General features: G+C 49.7%; 1 long non-coding RNA gene and 1 other non-coding gene across 2 annotated transcripts; both read left to right on the top strand.

Annotated features, from left to right (window-relative positions):
• Positions 1-94: 94 nt before the first annotated feature.
• LOC117803714 lies at positions 95-8,710 on the top strand. Its single transcript, XR_004627686.1, has 3 exons — positions 95-432; positions 3,933-4,087; positions 6,902-8,710. It is a non-coding gene; the product is annotated as an uncharacterized LOC117803714 (long non-coding RNA).
• TRNAR-UCG lies at positions 354-426 on the top strand. Its single transcript has one exon. It is a non-coding gene; the product is annotated as a tRNA-Arg (tRNA).
• Positions 8,711-17,846: the final 9,136 nt, after the last annotated feature.

Here is a 17,846-nt window from a genome sequence, read left to right as displayed (position 1 = left end):
GCCGACGGAGCTGCGTCTCCCTCCGCGCGGCCTACGCAGCCACGGGGTGGCGTGTGGCCTCCACCGACCAGTCCGCCTCGCTGGCAGCCGCAACTTCCCGTCTGCGCCCCGCTGGGTCCCGCGGCTACCCGAGAGGCAGGCGGGAGACTCCCGGAGCGACCAATAGGAGGGCCTCAAGTGGACCGGTCCGCCCGCAGGGGAGAGAGGGAGACTTCCGGGTGGGCTCTCCCTGCAAAACTCTGGGAGCCAAAGTCCAACCTCCCCTTCCCAAGGAGCAAATGGATTGGTCCCAGGCAAGCCGGTGGGCGGTAGCGATACTTTTCAGATTGTCCACAGAACGCTAGGTGTCGGGCGGCCGCGTGGCCTAATGGATAAGGCGTCTGACTTCGGATCAGAAGATTGCAGGTTCGAGTCCTGCCGCGGTCGTAAGAGGTGTGTTTACCATTTTTGGTCTATTCCTCCCTAGGAAGGTAGCGTGGGGGCCGTAAGAAATGTGGTCTCCGGTTTCCACCCCACACTGCGATCTGGGAACGTTCGGATCCTCAGAAGTAAAGGCTCCCGCCCGGCACGTCCCTGTAAAGTTACTCGCCTACGTGTCCCAGGCGCGGGTATCCCCCACGCAGGCGGAGGAGAATGAAGAACGAGGGGCAGCCTTTACGGAAATCCCAATTCACAATCGATTGATAGGTGGGAATAACAGGGGTTCGCAGCTGGAAGGGAGCCGCGTTCCCCCCCAGCCCGGTGCTCCCCGTCTTCATCCTGGGCAATCCTCATGGGTAAACATGCTACCTTTCGTTGGAACCCGAATCTGCCCACCGGTCGCCAGCCCCCGCCCAAGCGCCTGCGGCTCCCGTCGGCCTGGGGAGCCTTCCAGTCTTTGCGGTCTCGCGCCTCTGCACCCACCTCCTCTTGCTCCAGGGACCGCAGCAGTTCTGGTTTCCTGCTCATTGGCCCGTGGTTGGTAGACTGTAAAGCCCCTGGCGGAATAAGGCCCAAGTGAATAACAAGAGCCTGGGGGTTGGAGCCTGGAGAGCCAGCTGCGCGGATTTGAGGTCAAGAGAGATTTAAGGTCGACCTGAGTTCACAGAGCTGATTAGGGACCAAACTGAGGTCTCTCCGAATGTCAGCCCCCACCTTCCAGCCTGTTACTGTGTCGCGACACCCTGAGCTTACTTGACAAACTGACTTCGGTATTTTTCGAGGGTAGGGTGGGGAGATACCCAGGCAAACACACTCTGGGCACGGATCGCCCCGCCGACCCTGACCCCCTAATGTCCCCAGAGGGTCAGTGAGAAGCCCCAGGCCAAGGCTCGGGAAGGCAGCACTGAGCCTTGATTTTTCCATACATTTCCCCTTTATTTTTAAGTATGAAATATTTTTCATGTACTGTTCTAGGTGTGTTTAATGTGCACACAAATGTTTGGTTTATTTTTTCTTTTGTCAAAAAAAAAATACAATCAACTGAAAATCCACTGTATCATAGTCTGTTGTTGGGTTTTGTTTTGTTTTGTTTTCACTTAATCTTATACTATTCACATTTTTGCAAAATGCCGAGAGAGGATCTCAGCTTAAATCAGGGAGACCCTGAGTGGGGAAAATGCAAGCCTTGTTTCTCCAAATCTCCTACTGAAATTTAGCTGCTTCTTCAATTGTGAGGTCAGGTGACCAGCCACAGTCCTAGGAGAAGTACCTGAGACTTTGTTTCCAATAGCAATCACAGATCTTTTCATAACACATTCCAGTTGCTGCAGATTTTTCAAAATACTGCTTACATTCATCTGTCCTTCAAAATAACAGTGTCACTGGGTCACTGCTAGATCTTGTCATTTAATGAGGTAATTAAATACATATTACCTATTTCTAATATCTCATTATCTTTGGTTTCCTTTGTAATCCTATGTGTTTTATGCATTTAAAAACATTATTCTAAGAAGGTGTCTATGGCACACACAAAAAAAGCTAAGAACGGACCCCTGGCCCAAACAAATGTCATTTCCAGGGGATACTGTTTGTTGGGTCTGCCTGATATCTGCTGGGAGAACCACCTTCCCCTTAGCTTCAGTGCCAGGAAATTTCCATCAAGATGCCTGCCCCTCTCACAAGGCTAGTTCAGGCCAGTCTGGTGCCCTCAACCCGGATTTAAAATCTTCAGCAAGGACAAAAATGGCCCATACGGATTCCTGATGAGGGAGGGTACCCAGAGGCATGAGCCCTTCCTGCTGACCTGCACCGTTTCCAGGATTCTGAGCCCCGTTCCTCCATCTTCCCTCTCTCCTTTTCTGGGAGCTCTCTCACATCCTTCTAGAAGTCTATCCTGCTGGTAATACCTGAGAAACCAGGGACGTTTTCCCATAATTTCGTGGACTTCTCTTCCTACACGGAAGACAAAGTTCATTAGAAGCCACTTCCTAATGAAAACACTGTGTACTTTCTTGCAAAGCATGTACCTCAGTTGTAACAAGTGCTGATTTTTAAAAAATCTCCCCTTCCACTACTGCTGTGAATTCCCATGAAGACCGACCTTGTGTCTCATTGTATGTCCTATTCCAGGGCCTGGCTGGAGCTTAGTAATACCAACCAGCACTTAGTAGATGCCAGGTCCTATTCTAAAGGCTGACACAGTCAACTAAATTAATCCTCACGCTGTAGGCTAGAGGTACTGCAATTATCCCCTGTGGTGGAGAAACTGAGGCATAGAGAGGTGAAGTAGCGTGCCTAAAGCCCTACAGCTGGGATTTGAACCCAGGGAGCCCTGCGTGACGGCAAGGAACTCGATGACTGCATTATACAGTGAATACCCGCTGACCTTGAAAGTTGGGAACCCCTACTCCACGGTTGTGTGCCAGGCATTGGGCTGGTGCCGGGGATGCAGGTTGGTGCAGACCCTACGTCACGACTGCTGACAGAGGGACTCCCTCTGAGGGAAGGACTCCTCCAGGTCCCTCTAGTGAGCTTACTTTCTGGTGACCCTTTTCTGTCCTGTTTGCTAAGCCCAGCTTCCACCGTTTCCATCTCCGAGACAAAAAATACCTCTGCTCTTTCTTTTTATGAAGAGCAGAACCACTTCCAAAGGAGCCAGGCTAAACACCTAGGGTACCATCTCATTTAATGTTCTTGATAACCTTATTGGGACTATTGGTACATCATTATTGGAGTCGTTGGTATATCATACGGAGTCTCTGGGAGGGTCAAACGAGCTCCATGTGGGAGGTATTGAGAACAACGGCCAGCCCAGCCAGAGTAATTGCTCACAAAACACAAGGTATGATTCTTCTGTGTCAGCACCTCCGTGATAGCTGTGCCTGGGCTGAGCACCTCCGGGACATTTGTCCTAAAATAACCAGACCTATCTGATCCAGCTTCAGAAGGCACCAATCTCTTGGAAGCTGTTTCTAGCAGAATCATACAGGGACGGGAGGGCCCCTTTGGGGTCAGCTCGTGCCATGCTGGGTCTCCATCTACCTCCTACGGGATCAAACTGGCGTGTGTATGAAATTCGGGATGAGAGTTCGTATGTTTTCACAATATGCTTCTTAGTTCAGGGGCGTACTTGGTTCTGTCAGACCTGGGTAGTTCAGGGCAGGAGGAAAAGGAAATGGATGGAAATGAAAACCATTGTTTCTGTGGATGAGAAGCTCCCTGACAGGAAGAGACTGTGACCCATCCGTTTTTGTATCCTTAGCATGGAACCAGTCATACAGAGGCAGCCGCTTGTTGTCCACCAGGCATTCCACCAAAAAATGAACAGTATTTCCTTCGTATCATCAAATAGCCGTGAATGTTGAAATTTCCAATGGCAAGAGCCTCTTTTTGCTTTAGCTAGTTTGGGTTGGATTTTTCCGTCACTGTGATAGAAAGAGCTCTCACTGATTAAGTGCTCCTTAAATATTTGCTGAACAAATGATTGAGCTTTTTTTTTCTCATGTCTTTAGCTAAATTTCACCGAAGTAAAGTTCCCTGAGAGGAGACAAGGCTATACAGAAGATTCTTAATTTGCAAAGTGCTCTGCAGTTTTCAGTTTGCAAACCCCTGTGATTCCATCTTAGTTCCACCACTATTTATGATACTGGAGGTATCTGTGACACAGGTAAGTATTCTAAAAGAAAGGTTGAGGGGCACCTGGGTGGCTCAGTCAGTTAGACATTTACCTTTAGCTCAGGTCGTGATCCTAGGGTCCTGGGATTGAGCCCTATCTCAGGCTCCCTGCTCAGCAGGCCGTCTGCTTCTCCCTTTCCCTCTGCCCCTCCCTACGCACCCCTACCCCTTTAAAAAAGAAAAAAAAAAAAACTTGATCTATTTCTACCATACATTGAAAACTATCACATTGTACATATAATTTTAATATATAAAACTACAAATTACTGTATCATACATATTGACTTACCAAATACACATTGACTATATCACACATTTTAACTTCACATATAAAATTTCAAAATCACAAAGACCAATAAGAAATTCAACCAGATTACAAAAATCCATGCCTGAAAACCTGAAAATAAGTTCCTCCATTAGAAGAATGAAAGTGTATGAACAGGACACAGATGGAGATACTCAGTTAATGACCCTTAGCTTCAAATAAAGTTCTGGGTCAATAAGACAATTTCATTTTTAAAAGTTTGATATTAATCAGCCTCGAGAATCTCAATCCACATGTGGACATCACCAGGAAGGCAAAAGATACTGAACTACCTTCTCTGATCCACTTTTGCATAGTTATACATGTGTCACATACTCGGCAAGTGTCAATTTTGGAAATGAACATTTCTACAAATTATTGAAAAAAAAAAGTCCCCATAAGGGTGGACACGTGCCCACAAGGTCCCATCCTGGGGGCTGTGTCCTCAGTGTAGGCTGTCCTTCCAGACAGAAGGGCAGAACCCTCAGTTCTTGAGGGGTGAAACATCCACGGGCTCCGAGCCCTGGCCAGGGCCCCGAGGTCTATTTTGTCAGCTGCAAAATCCCACGTCCTTACTGATTAGATCCCAGCCAGGCCCAGCCTGGCAAGCAAGGCCCTCTGTGGGATGAGCAAGGGGGGCCGGCTGGAGATGGTAAATAGGTTTCTTTCTTTTTTTCTTTCTTCTTTTTTTTTTTTTTCCGGTAAATAGGTTTCTTGCAAACCATTTGTCACAAAAGATTTTAAGCTCAAAACATACACAGTAGGATGAAAAGAAATGCCTAATCTCTCTCTGCAGAGACATTTCCTTTAAGGAGTATGTTGGGCTAAACTCTAAGCGCCAAGAACTTTCCTAGAAATGGTCTTGCTCTCCTGTTAAAAGGGGACAGACCACGCCCCGCTCCAGGAACAAAAAAGGATTAAGTCATTCATTCACATGGGGAAGATAAGAGCTAGACTCCTTCAACAGGTGTTTCCCCATAGGGAGGGGAACATATCTAGCATCCTGTTTCTGGAAGAAAGTAGCTACCTTGCTTTGGCATTTAATTGTCAGGGTTTCGAGAGAAGATTCTGCCTTTTGAGAGATTTTACCCTTCAGGGAAAATGACGAACAGGTTTGGTAATTGGAAAATACCGTTCAATTCGGATTGGTCTGGTTATTTATTTTTTGCCTGCTTTGTTCCAGAAAGACTTTCAGGTGGCAGAGCTTAGGGGTGACCACATAATCAATTACCATCTGAGCATAAAGCAGGGCAGCAGCTTGGGTTGGCATCTGGTGGGGACAGCAGCCATGGGGTCCTGCCAAGAGGCTCACCAGGGCCTACCACTCTGCACTGCCCAGAATCCTGGCCGTGCTCCCCTAGCCACAACTGGCTGAACCAGGGGAAGTTACCTGAGCCATGGTCGCCACAGACCAACCAGGGTTAAGAGAGACTGAATGTCAATGAAGTGGGCTCAGCCAGCAGGGGTGATCCAGACCCGATGGTGACAAAGCATCCTGATTGCACCCCCTTCCAGAAAGCATGAGAGGGGACCGTGGCCATTTTCATCTGGGAAGACAAGATGCCCGGGGCCACTAGAGCCACTGCTGCATCCACGCCAGCTCTCCCACATTGCTTGCAGCCTTGTATGGAGAGGCAAAGTCTGCAGTCCCAGGCACAGCCGTGACCATGGCAGGGGTGGTCGCTTTGCTAGAAGGCCAGTTCTGGAAGTTGTTCTGGAAGCCCAGCAAAGAGCCCACCCTCCAGCCCTTCCAAAGATTTTTAGGCACCTAATTTCCTGTTCTGAGTCTCTTTCATATTACAGTATCTGGAAAGGTCTCTGTTTCCTGAAACCAAACATTGATTGACGCCAGGACCCTCCCCTGGGCTCCCTGTGGTATGGATCCCATGTCTCCTCCCTGCCAGCCCTGGGCTCCCTGTGGGCGGGAGCCGCATATACCCCAGCACCCAGCACGGTGCCCGCACAAAGGAGGTGCCCAATCCACATGTACAGCGTGAACCAACGACTCTGCCCAGTGGCAATACGGTGTTCGACCTCCACATCCGTCCTATCGTTCAGATTCCAGAGCAGGAACCAGGAAACAGTCTGGTTATCTCGAAAAGCAAAAAAAGATGTGATACAGGGTAAGGACCGTTGGGAAGGCTGGAGGGACAGCCCGCCAGAGGCGACTTGCTTCAAGGTCACACCATCACCACAGTTGTGACCTGGAGCCAGATTCTAGAGGAAAAGAGGAGGCCGTTACCACGGCTACCACTATGGCTGCCACCACAATGCAAAGCCCGTGAGTGGAGGATGACATACCGAGTTGGGCTGTGACAACAGTCTTGTCAGCCAGAGCTTGCTCTTCTGTGCCAAGACCACAGGAAGATGGTCCCTGCCTCTTTGGCCTTTCAAATCTCTCCTGTGTATCTCCTAAGCAGAATATAAATCCCAACCAGAACCCTAGCTGCAAGGGCATCTGGGACATGTAGTTCTTAGCCTTCTACCCCCTGTAATTCTTAGGGGAACAGAGAAGAGGATGGGAATGGAGGCCAAGTTCCAGCAGACAAGATCTAGCGGACACGCCCGGTCCATCATATTTGCACCTATGACATGTGTCATCTTCTGCCTGGCCCAGGACCTGGGAGTATGCACATGGCTCCAGCATCGAGGGAAGGGGCTGGTTCTTCATCACCTTGGACCTCCTGAGCCAGGCACAGAGTCTGAGGAGAATGAGTACTCCATTGATGTTTCAGGCCAAGTTTTCCACCCATTTCTGTGGGTTCCCAGGGATTAGGATCCAGAACAGGGGCCGCCAGGCTCCCCTTAAAAACTGCCAGCAAGCCGCCACCACCTCCTTACTCCTACTCCCAGGAATCAAGAGGTCAAGGGGAGGAGCTGCTGAGCACCAGGGCCTGGGACAGGAACCCCCTCAGCTCAGGGACCAGCAGCACCTTGGAAAGCAGAGGGCATGGGCTGGCAGGAGGTCAGGCCCGGACCAGGCAGAGGGAGGAAGCTGGAAACCCTGCTGGTGAAGCCTGGTGGCTCCAGACAAGGGGTATGCCCAGTGGGGGGGGGGTGCGTGGCCACAACATATTACTACAGGAGTCCACGGGAAGAGAAGACAGGGTCAGCTCTCCCTCTTTAGGTTTTCAGAGAGGTTCCATGGCCCCCAGAAGGAAGCAAAGGCCACTGAAGTGTGACTAGTGTCTGAGAGGCAGGGACCCAAGGAGGACTATGTCCCTGTGTCAGAGAGAACATCATGGCTTCCCTGACCTGCCAGCATGGGGCTCCTCGCCCTTCAACTATATGTTGGTGGAATTTGGCCGTTCTGGTTCATCCTCACTCAGGGCCTCATCATGAGTGGGTCAGCATGTGTTGGGTCCCCTCAGTAACCCATACCTGGCAGAGGGCAGACCCTGCCCACCCAGTCAAGGTTCTCTAGCCTTCTACCAGTCCTGGGTCTGATGGGCTATGAAGAGACCAAGGGACAGAGAATCTAAGATCCAGCGGGTGGGGGCAGAAAGGGGAGGGAGGGCCTTGTGGCAGCTGCTGACGCACTCCAGTTCTGGTCAGGAATGGCAGAGGGCTCCCAGGGCCTTCCCCAGGGTGGGGGGGCGGAGAAGCAGACTCCCCGCTCAGCAGGGAGCCCGATGATGATGTGGGGCTTGATCCCAGGACCCTGGGATCATGACCTGAGCCGAAGGCAGATGCTTAACCGACTGAGCCACCCAGGTGCCCTAGGGATTTTTTTTAAACAGTAGCTAGAAGAGGGGGTCAGGTCTTAAGTCCGGGTGAATGTACAATTAAAGCTGCCCTAGCCGTGCATCTGTGGTGTGGAGAAAGCTGGTCTGATCTGCAGAAAGGAAAGAGAAGGGCCGGACAAGACCCCAGTGACATCAGGTTCCTGATGTCCCTTCTCCTGCTGCAGTTTGACAATAGGAGCCAATAAATTCCCCCTTTGTCTGCCAAAACTGGTCTGAATCAGGTTTCTGGTGCTTGTAGCCAAAAGAATTCTAAGTGATTGGCCTTCCCCTCTGTAAATGAAAGGGGTTAATGGGCTGGGTCTGTGGGGGTGCCAAAGCCCTTGCACCACCACCACCACCCCCCTGGGCCCTGGAGTGAGCTGGAATCTGGCCTGACTGTGAAGGCATTGGGACCTTGATATAGACCATTCCTCTCAATGTCAGGCAGACTAGCTCAGCCTTGGAACACTGCAGCCAGGAGGTTGGGCCAAATGAGGGTAAGGCACTTGGCTACCTTCTCCGGCCCTATCCTGACATTACCTGCCCTGCGGCTGGGCCAGCCAGCTCAGGGGAAGTAGGCACACAATCAAAGCCTCCTCTGAGTACGGAATCAGTGCGCATCACTGTGGCTAAACCTCACAAACTCCCTAGGAGGCCATTACTTACCCATTCTCGAGATGAGGACACTGAGGCCCGGGGATATCCAGTATGATCTGCTTGAGGTAACAGAGCTCGGACAGGTGGAGCCAGGATTCAAACTTATTTCCTTCCGAGGCCTCCACTTGGCTGTCCTGCAGGCTCTGCCGCTCTTTGGGGACACTTATACGCTCAGGGTCTCTAGCCAGATCCTCCTGGAAGGGAGAAGAAAATCCACTCTTTTCCCATGGTTTGGCCACCAGGCAACAAGGTGACACTCTGCCTTCTTGTCTCAGCTCTCATACAGCAAACAAGTGTCCTTTTGGCAGTTTATTTGGGGCCACGTTTTTCATATTTTTATGTTTTGCAGATGATTTTGCTGCTTAAAATGACCCCCAAGGAATGAAACATGAGAGACTATGGACTATGAGAAACAAACTGAGGGCCCCAGAGGGGAGGGGGGTGGGGGAATGGGATAGACTGGTGATGGGTAGTAAGGAGGCCACGTATTGCATGGTGCACTGGGTGTTATACACAACTAATGAAGCATCGACCTTTACATCGGAATCCGGGGATGTACTGTATGGTGACTAACATAATAAAAAAACATTAAAAAGTAAAAAAAAAAAAAAAAAAAGACCCCCAAGCATAGTGTTGAAGGCTCTGTGGTGTGGTTATGCCCAAGGCTATGGTGTGCCTTACAGAGCAAACACAGAATGCATGAGTCATCCTGCTGCTGACCCAGAGTTCAATGTTAATGAGCCAGCGATATCCATTAAATAGGATGTCTTTAGGTAGAAACACAAATAAAAGGAGCTTATGCGATTATGTATTGATCGATTGATAAAGCTGTTGTGACCAGAGGCTCACAGGAACCCAACCCTGCATTGCCCCAGGAGCAAGGGTTCAGCATTTGCTAATTCGGTGCTCTCCACGACTTTATCCAGTGTGACCACCGTGAATAAGGAGAACTGAATAAGGAGAACGGACCGTGCACGCATCTGGAGGGACGACTGTAATACTCAGTTCAGTGAAAACTGAAGGTATAGGATGATCCCATCTTTGTTTAAAAACAAAACCGGGGCGCCTGGGTGGCACAGTGGTTAGGCGTCTGCCTTCGGCTCAGGGTGTGATCCCAGCATTATGGGATCGAGCCCCACATCAGGCTCCTCTGCTATGAGCCTGCTTCTTCCTCTCCCACTCCCCCTGCTTGTGTTCCCTCTCTCGCTGGCTGACTCTATCTCTGTCGAATGAATAAATAAATAAATAAAATCTTTAAAATAAATAAATAAATAACAAAAACAAAACCAAAAACCAACCAACCAAAAAATTGGGCAAATTTTGATCATTGATCTTTTTAAAATTTAAATTCAATTAACATATAGTATACTGTTAGCTTCAGAGGTAGAGTTCAGGGATTCATCAGTCTTATGTAATAGCCAGTGCTCATCCCATCATGAGTCCTCCTTAACGTCCGCCACCCAGTTACCCCAACGCCTCCAACAACCCTGTTTATTTCTTATGATTAAAGAGTCTCTTGTGACACCTGGGTGGCTCAGTCAGCTAATCACCTGCCATCAGCTTGGTTCATGATCCCAGGGTCCTGGATCGAGTCCCGCATTGGGCCCCTTGCTCAGCCGGGAGCCTGCTGCTCCCCCTGCTTGTGCTCTCTCTCGGTCTCTCTTTCTCTGACAAATAAATAAAATATTTTAAAAAAAAGTCTCGGGGCGCCTGGGTGGCACAGCGGTTGGGCGTCTGCCTTTGGCTCAGGGCGTGGTCCCGGCATTCTGGGATCGGGCCCCACGTCAGGCTCCTCCGCTGTGAGCCTGCTTCTTCCTCTCCCACTCCCCCTGCTTGTGTTCCCTCTCTCGCTGACTGTCTCTCTCTCTGTCGAATGAATAGATAGAATCTTTAGAAAAAATAAATAAATAAATAAAAATAAAAAAAAACTCTCTTATGGTCTGTCTCCATCTCTGATTTTATCTTGTTTTATTTTCCCCTCCCTTCCCCTGTGATCCTGTTTTGCTTCTAAAATTCCACAGATGAGTGAGATCATATAATTGTCTTTCTCTGATTGACTAATTTCGCTTAGCATAATACCCTCCAGTTCCATCCACGTCATTGCAAATATATATATATATATATATGTATTTTTAAAGCCTTCCGTGTGTGTTCTGGGTTTGTTGGAACACGGAGAACAGAGTGGAGGGAGCAACCTGGCTTCCCTGGGTGGAGCCTGGGCGAGCAAGGAGAGGGAGGATGACGAGGTCTTTTCTCGCTCCATGGCTATGTATTGCTAGGAGAGGCATGTATCACTTTTATCATTTTTAGAAGTTTCATCCAACAGAAAAAAAGGCAGGAACTGCTGCCTGCTGGAGGCTTTCTTCCTGGGTGACATTACCTGTGGGTACAGCTGGAATGACCGTGACATCAGTGATCTTCACTCCAGCCCCTGACCCCAGCCCTCACTCACAGGATTCCCCTGGGGACATCTCACCTGGGTTCAAGGACGAGTGGCACAGTTTGTCAGCCACCGAGGCCTCCAGCAGGCACCCTGAGTGTCTGGCTTCTCTCCTGGAGAGACTGAGGGCTGTTATTCGTAATATCCCAGGGACCTTTGAAGGGAGGACACGGTGAGAGGTTAAAAGCTGGATTCTTGGGGCACCTGGCTGGCTCAGTCCGTGGAGCATGTGACTCTTGATCTTGTGACTGTGAGTTCAAGCCCCATGTTGGGCAGAGAGATTACTTCATAAAGGAAGATTTTCTTAAAATTAATTAAAGCTGGGTTCTTAACACTGTGTGACCTTTGATGAGTCACTTAAGCTCTCCTGGACTCAGTTTCCTCATCTGTAAGGTGGGGATACCAATGATATCTATGCATCAAAAGCAAAGCAAACAGCTTGGCAGATACCTGGTCCCTCGTAAGGACCCTATAATGGTTAGCTGTTATTATTGTTATATCAGAATCTATAAGCTTTCAGAAGGTTCCTATGATTTTGAGATTTATAAGAAATACTATATATATTTGGTCCAGGGTTCAGCTCACAGAGTCCAAAACCCTTGGAATTTCCTTAACAACAAGGGCAATGGGAACACCTTTTGTTACAATATTTGGCATCTGGTCCTCGGTTCCTGAGGCCACTTCTGAACCATAAAGGTGAAGCAGGTGTCTTGTCATTTATAATAAGCCCCTTTCAACCCTCGCTGAGCTTATGCTAATGAGACGACGTTCGGAAATCCCCTAAAGATGGGCGAGGCGCTGGTTGCCAGGGGAACCGGCCACAAAGAGAGGGGTGGAACTTTGAGTCCCACCCTCTGATTTCCCAGTAGGGGAGAGGATTGAAGGTTGAATCCGTCACCAGTGGAAAATGATTTAATCAATCATGCCTATGTACTGAATCTTACGTAATAAAATAAAATCATAGGGCTCCTGGGTGGCTCAGTCAGTTAAGCGTCTGCCTTCTGCTCGGGTCGTGATCCCAAAGTGGGATCCCAGAGTCCTGGGATCGAGTCCCACATCGGGCTCCCTGATCAGCAGAAGTCTGCTAGTCTCTCCCTCTGCCGCTCCCACGGCTTGTGCTCTCTCTCTCAAATAAATAACTAAAATCTTTTTTAAAAAAAATAAAATCATAAAAACCCAAAAGGCGGATGTTCAGAGAGCTCCTGGGATGGTGAACCAGAATTCTTCCATGTGCCACTGTGTGGGGCCCCAATCCTCCCACCCCAGGGGACAGAAGGGACTTTGTTCCGGATCTCATCCTATGTATCCTTCATCTGGCTGTTAATACATAGCCTTTTTTTTTTTTTTTTTTTTTTTTTTATTTTTTAGATTTTATTTCTTTGTCAGAGAAAGAGACAGAGAGACAAAGCATAAGCAGGGAGAGCAGCAGAGGGAGAAGCAGGCTCTCCGATGAGCAGGGATCCCGATTTGGGGCTCAGTCCCAGGACCCTGGGATCATGACCTGAGCTGAAGGACACTTAACGCGCCGAACGACCCAGGCATCCCTGATACATAGTTTTTAACATCCTTTGTAATAAGCCAGCGATTTAGTGAATACTCTGTGAGTCGCTCTTGCAGATTAATCGAACCTCAGGAGGGGGTCATGGGAACCTCTGATTCAGCCAAGTGGTCAGAAGCACCAGGTAACAATCTGGCCTTGCGATTGGCATCCGAGGTGGGGGTGGTCTTGTGGGACAGAGCCCTTAACCTGTGGGATCTGATGCTGCCTCCAGGTAGACGGTGTCAGAATTGAGTTGAGTTGTAGGAGACCCAGCTGGTGTTGGAGAATTGGTGGTGGCACGGGGAGAAATCCTACATACATCAAAATGGGTGATTCAAATCCTTGATAGGATAGTGGTATGGAACTGTAATTCCTGAAGGTAACATGAAAGTAGCTTTCTGGCTACAAATCCTAGGGCTTCCCCCAGGGCAGCCCAGATGGACTGTCTGAATCCCATTTATTTTTTTAAAGATTTTATTTATTTATTAGAGAGCGAGCATGTGCGAGTACGAGCGGCGGCGGGGGGGGGGACGCAGAGGGAGAGGGAGAAGTAGGCTCCCACTGAGAGCAGAGAGCCTGATGCAGAGCTCGATCCCAGGACCCCGGGATCATGACCTGAGTAGAAGGCAGATGCTCAACCGACTGAGCTACCCAGGCGCCCCTGAATCCCATTTAGACCCACGCTGGCCCTCACCACACTCTTCACACTGATAAAAAGAATTCAAACCTTCCATGACCACATCACCCAGAGAGAGTCATTAATGTTTCGGTGGTCGTTCTTCATGATGTTGCTATATTCTTAATTCTCAGTGCGTGTTGCACACCCACACACCTGATACTGCAGAATGATTATTTATCCGAGGTCACACATAATCCTTGCCACAGCGTTTGTGACTGTGGCTGTTTTCCACTGATTTCTTGCTTCGCGGGGTCTTCCCCACTCCAGATGGCTTATGTCGATCCGTGGGCTTTGGTGAGGTGATGACAAACTGGTTCATTAGCAGGCTGGGAGCCGCCCCTGTGGCACAGAAGGGTGGCACGTCACTATGAATTTAGTTGAGACAGATGCCACTTGCACATGCTGCTGGGAACATGACCCTGATTTATGCCACAAAATCCCTCACAATCCAGAACCAGCCTGTCTCTAGAACAGAGAGGCTTTGGACAGGTGAAAATAGACCCTTAGGGAGACAGGCATTATGACCCACTTTAGCTTGGCATGAGATGGTGTCCACTGTGGGCCTCAGAGCAGGGACAGGACAGCAGAAATTCAGGAGAACAGAGCTTCCCTCCACAACCAGGCTGCAATTGGGGCCAGTGTCAGCCTGGAGCAGTCCCAGTGTCCAGGGTGAATATAGGACTTGGTGGTTTACAAGAAGCCAATGGAAGATTCTAGAGCATGTGGGGGGTGGGGACAGGCACGTATGGATCAGGACAGGACAGCAGGTCCTCCATGGAGCAAGGGGCCACACCAGACTTCAGGGAAGGGTGGTGGTGGAAACTGGGGGAGGGGGAGCAAGAAAAGCCTGGTGACCCGGGGGTCAGGTGAGATCATACACCTTGGGACATGGAGGGGACGGTCTTTGCATGATGATAACCCCTATGCCCCAAATTCACACTAGCCCTGACAGGCTGGAGTCCACCAGCCAAGATGGGAAATGGGGTTGGGATGTAGCCCGTCTGCTGGGGCTGACCTGTGTCCACCCAAAATTCATATGTTGAAATCCTAACCTCCAGTACCTCAGAATGTGGTTTTATTTGGTGAAAGGATCTTTAAAGAAATAATGAGGTCAAAATGGAGTCATTTGGGTGGGCCCTCATCCAATCTGACAGGTGTCCTTGTAAGAAGAGGGTATTAGGAGGGATGCCTGCTGGCTCAGTTGGTGGAACGGGTGACTCTTGATCTCCGGATCATAAGTTCAAGTATTTTTTCTTAAAAAAAGAAGAAAGAAGAGGAGGACATTAGGACACAGACACACACACAGGGAAGACCACGTGGAGACACGGGAAGGAGATGAAAGAGGACGGTGGCTGCCTCCATTTTGACCTTGAACTTGCTAGTTGGGCTCTTTCCAGCAGGTCAATTCACTCAGGCGGAAGACCCTGAGGGCAAAGCACCTTGATGGGAACACAAACTGCCCCCTCAGGCAAAGAGGACTGCCCTGAGCCAGTGAGACCCCACCCATGATTGCCTCTGAGATTTGACCTTTAACGCCCACCTTCGTCAGCATCTCCGCATATAAACCTGGACCTATTATCCGCACTTTGGAGACAGTCTTGAGATGCTGGTCCTCTGCCTTCGTGGTGTTGATCTCATTGAAATAAACTCCTTTCCTGTTTCACCATCACTCATCTCTCTGCCTTGGGATTCTGTCAGCAGCGAGTGGCCACGCCTGGTCTGTCTGGGAGCCCCGGGGTCAGGTGCTTGTACACCCCTGCGCCCCGGCCACGAAGATGGCCATCGACAAGCCAAGAGTGGTCTCAGAAGGAACCAACCCGGTCACACCACGGGAACTGTGAGAAAATCAGTTTCTGCTTTTGATGCCATCAAGTCTGTGGTCCTTTGATGGCAGCCGAGGCAAACCATCTCTTCCAGAGCGTGGACTGCTGACCCTGGCAGAAGGGAACGGCCACTACGTGCCCAGAGCTGTGCCAAGCATGGAGGATACAACGTGAATACACCGACGTGGTCGGGGACACACTGTTCTTAGAGTTACCGTTCAGATGACCACAGTAGCAGAAAGTACTTGACCACTTAGTGTTCCTCCCCTTCCTTGCCTATGATCCCAATCACTGCTATTCCTTGCGTGACTAGAGAAGGCTGCTGGCGGTTATGGGTGGGGGGTGGGGGGCTAAACCCACCCTTTGGCTCACCACTGGCTGTGAATGCATGGGCCCCCTGCCATTCTACCTCCTTCATGCCTCACCCTGTCCGGGGCCCTCCCTGTGCATTTGCCCCCTGCGGGATGCTCAGAGGTAGCTCACCCACTCTTTGGGACCACCAGGTTTCTCAATTTTTTTCTTTGATCACTTTTTTTTTAAGATTTTATTTTTTATTTGTTAAAGATTTTATTTTAAAGTAGTCTCTACACCCAGCATGAGGCTCACACTTATAACCCCAACATGCACATACTCCACTGACCGAGTCGGGCAGGGGCAAAGGGGAAAGAGAGGAAGAGGGAAAGAATGCCAAGCGGACTCCAAGGGAGCAGGAGCCCAACTCCGGGATTCGTCTCATGACCTATGAGACCATGACCTGAACCAAACCAAGAGTCGGCTGCTCAACCAACTGAGCCACCCAGGCATCCCTTATCACCCAGACGCAAACACCTGCTTCCCCGTGACAGCCGCGCACACGGTTGAAATCAAGATCTTCTCCACAGGCCCCATTAGAAGAAAAGATTTAATCCACCTCTACTTTCTATAGTTACATTGACTGAACAATGCAGGATTCATTTTTTCAAGATGGAAATTATACACCAATATACATATTTTTAGTTTTTCTTCAAATTCCGGTTAGTTTGGGGCTCCTGGGTGGCTCAGTCGGCTAAGCGTCTGCCTTCAGCTTGCTTCATGATCTCAGGGTCGTGGAATCGAGCCCCATGTTGGGCTCCCTGCTCAGCGGGGAGTCTGCTTGTCCCTCTGCCTCTGCCTGCTGCTCCCCCTGCTTGTGTTCTCGATCTCCATCTAATAAATGAATAAAATCTTTTTTAAAAACTTTCAGGGGCGCCTGGGTGGCACAGCGGTTAAGCGTCTGCCTTCGGCTCAGGGCGTGATCCTGGAGTTATGGGATCGAGCCCCACATCAGGCTCTTCCGCTATGAGCCTGCTTCTTCCTCTCCCACTCCCCCTGCTTGTGTTCCCTCTCTCGCTGACTGTCTCTATCTCTGTCTAATAAATAAATAAAATCTTTTTAAAAAAATAAATAAATAAATAAATAAAATAAAAACTTTCAGTTAGTTTGTGTACAGTGTAATATTAATTTATACCAATATTAAATGTTTTTTATTCTTATTTTATTTTATTTTTTTTTAGTAAGCTTCACACCCAGAGCAGAGCCCAATGTGGGGCTTGATCTCATGACTATGAGATCGTGGCCTGAGCAGAGATCAAGAGTTGGACCCTCAACCAACTTTTTTGAAAGGCTTTCTTCCCCACCCACGTGTTCCGATATGCCCCTCCCCCCACTTCCCCTCCTCTGCAGTATGCACCCCTGGGAGGAGGGACCAGGGCCCATATGAACGGCACCCCTGAAGTTATATAGTACCCAACCTATACAGCTGTCCATGGCGGCGATGGCTTAGGAGGCACTCTCAGCTAAACATGGCCGCTCCAGAAGCCGTCAAAGCTGGGCCGTCAGTGCGCGCTGCAGTCACCAAGACCAGCAGGGTCGTCTGCAGAGGAGAAAGAGTGCCTGCCGAGCTCCTTCCGAAGCCAGAGCAGGGACCTGAAGACTCCTTGTTTCAGGCCTCATAGAGGCTTCCAGGCCTTGGCTAGCATCCTGTGGCCTGAGCTGGAAGGGTGACTTCAGTCACCGAAAGGTATGGGGAGGCAGCCAAGCCATAAGGGCTTGGCAGAGACCGAAAATTCGGTCCCAAAGGCAAGGAGATGGAGACCAACAACCCATTAAAGCTAGAATCAGGAGGGGAAGGTGTGGGGCCAGATGCACAGCACATGGGGTTTTGATATGGCTCTAGAGCCCCAGATGAGCCATGGCCTGAAAGAATCCCTGTCTGGTTCCCCCATTCTCTTGCCTCTGCTTGTACACCTCCAGCAACAGGAGGCTCACCACCTCTGCAGGCAGCCCATTTCCTGTTTGGGCAGATCAAGTTGTTGAAAACCTGTTAGTTGCACAATGGAGCCTCTCAGACCACACCACAGAGGAGAGAGGGCGGCTGCTGTGGTAAAAGCCAGTGGCTGAGAAGGACTGGTCACCGGCATTTGGGCATTATTCTCAGCACTTTCTAGCAATGATCCCATTTGATCCTTCAATCACCCCCATGAGGAGGGGGCTCCATGACCAGCCCCATTTTACAGATATGAAAATTCAAGTACATGAAAGTTCTCACAACGAAAGTCCCACAGC

Source organism: Ailuropoda melanoleuca, chromosome 9 (genome assembly GCF_002007445.2).
Source record: "Ailuropoda melanoleuca isolate Jingjing chromosome 9, ASM200744v2, whole genome shotgun sequence".
NCBI lineage: Eukaryota > Metazoa > Chordata > Mammalia > Carnivora > Ursidae > Ailuropoda > Ailuropoda melanoleuca.
Note: the sequence above shows the minus strand (reverse complement) of the source record. Positions and strands in the feature narration are given on the sequence as shown.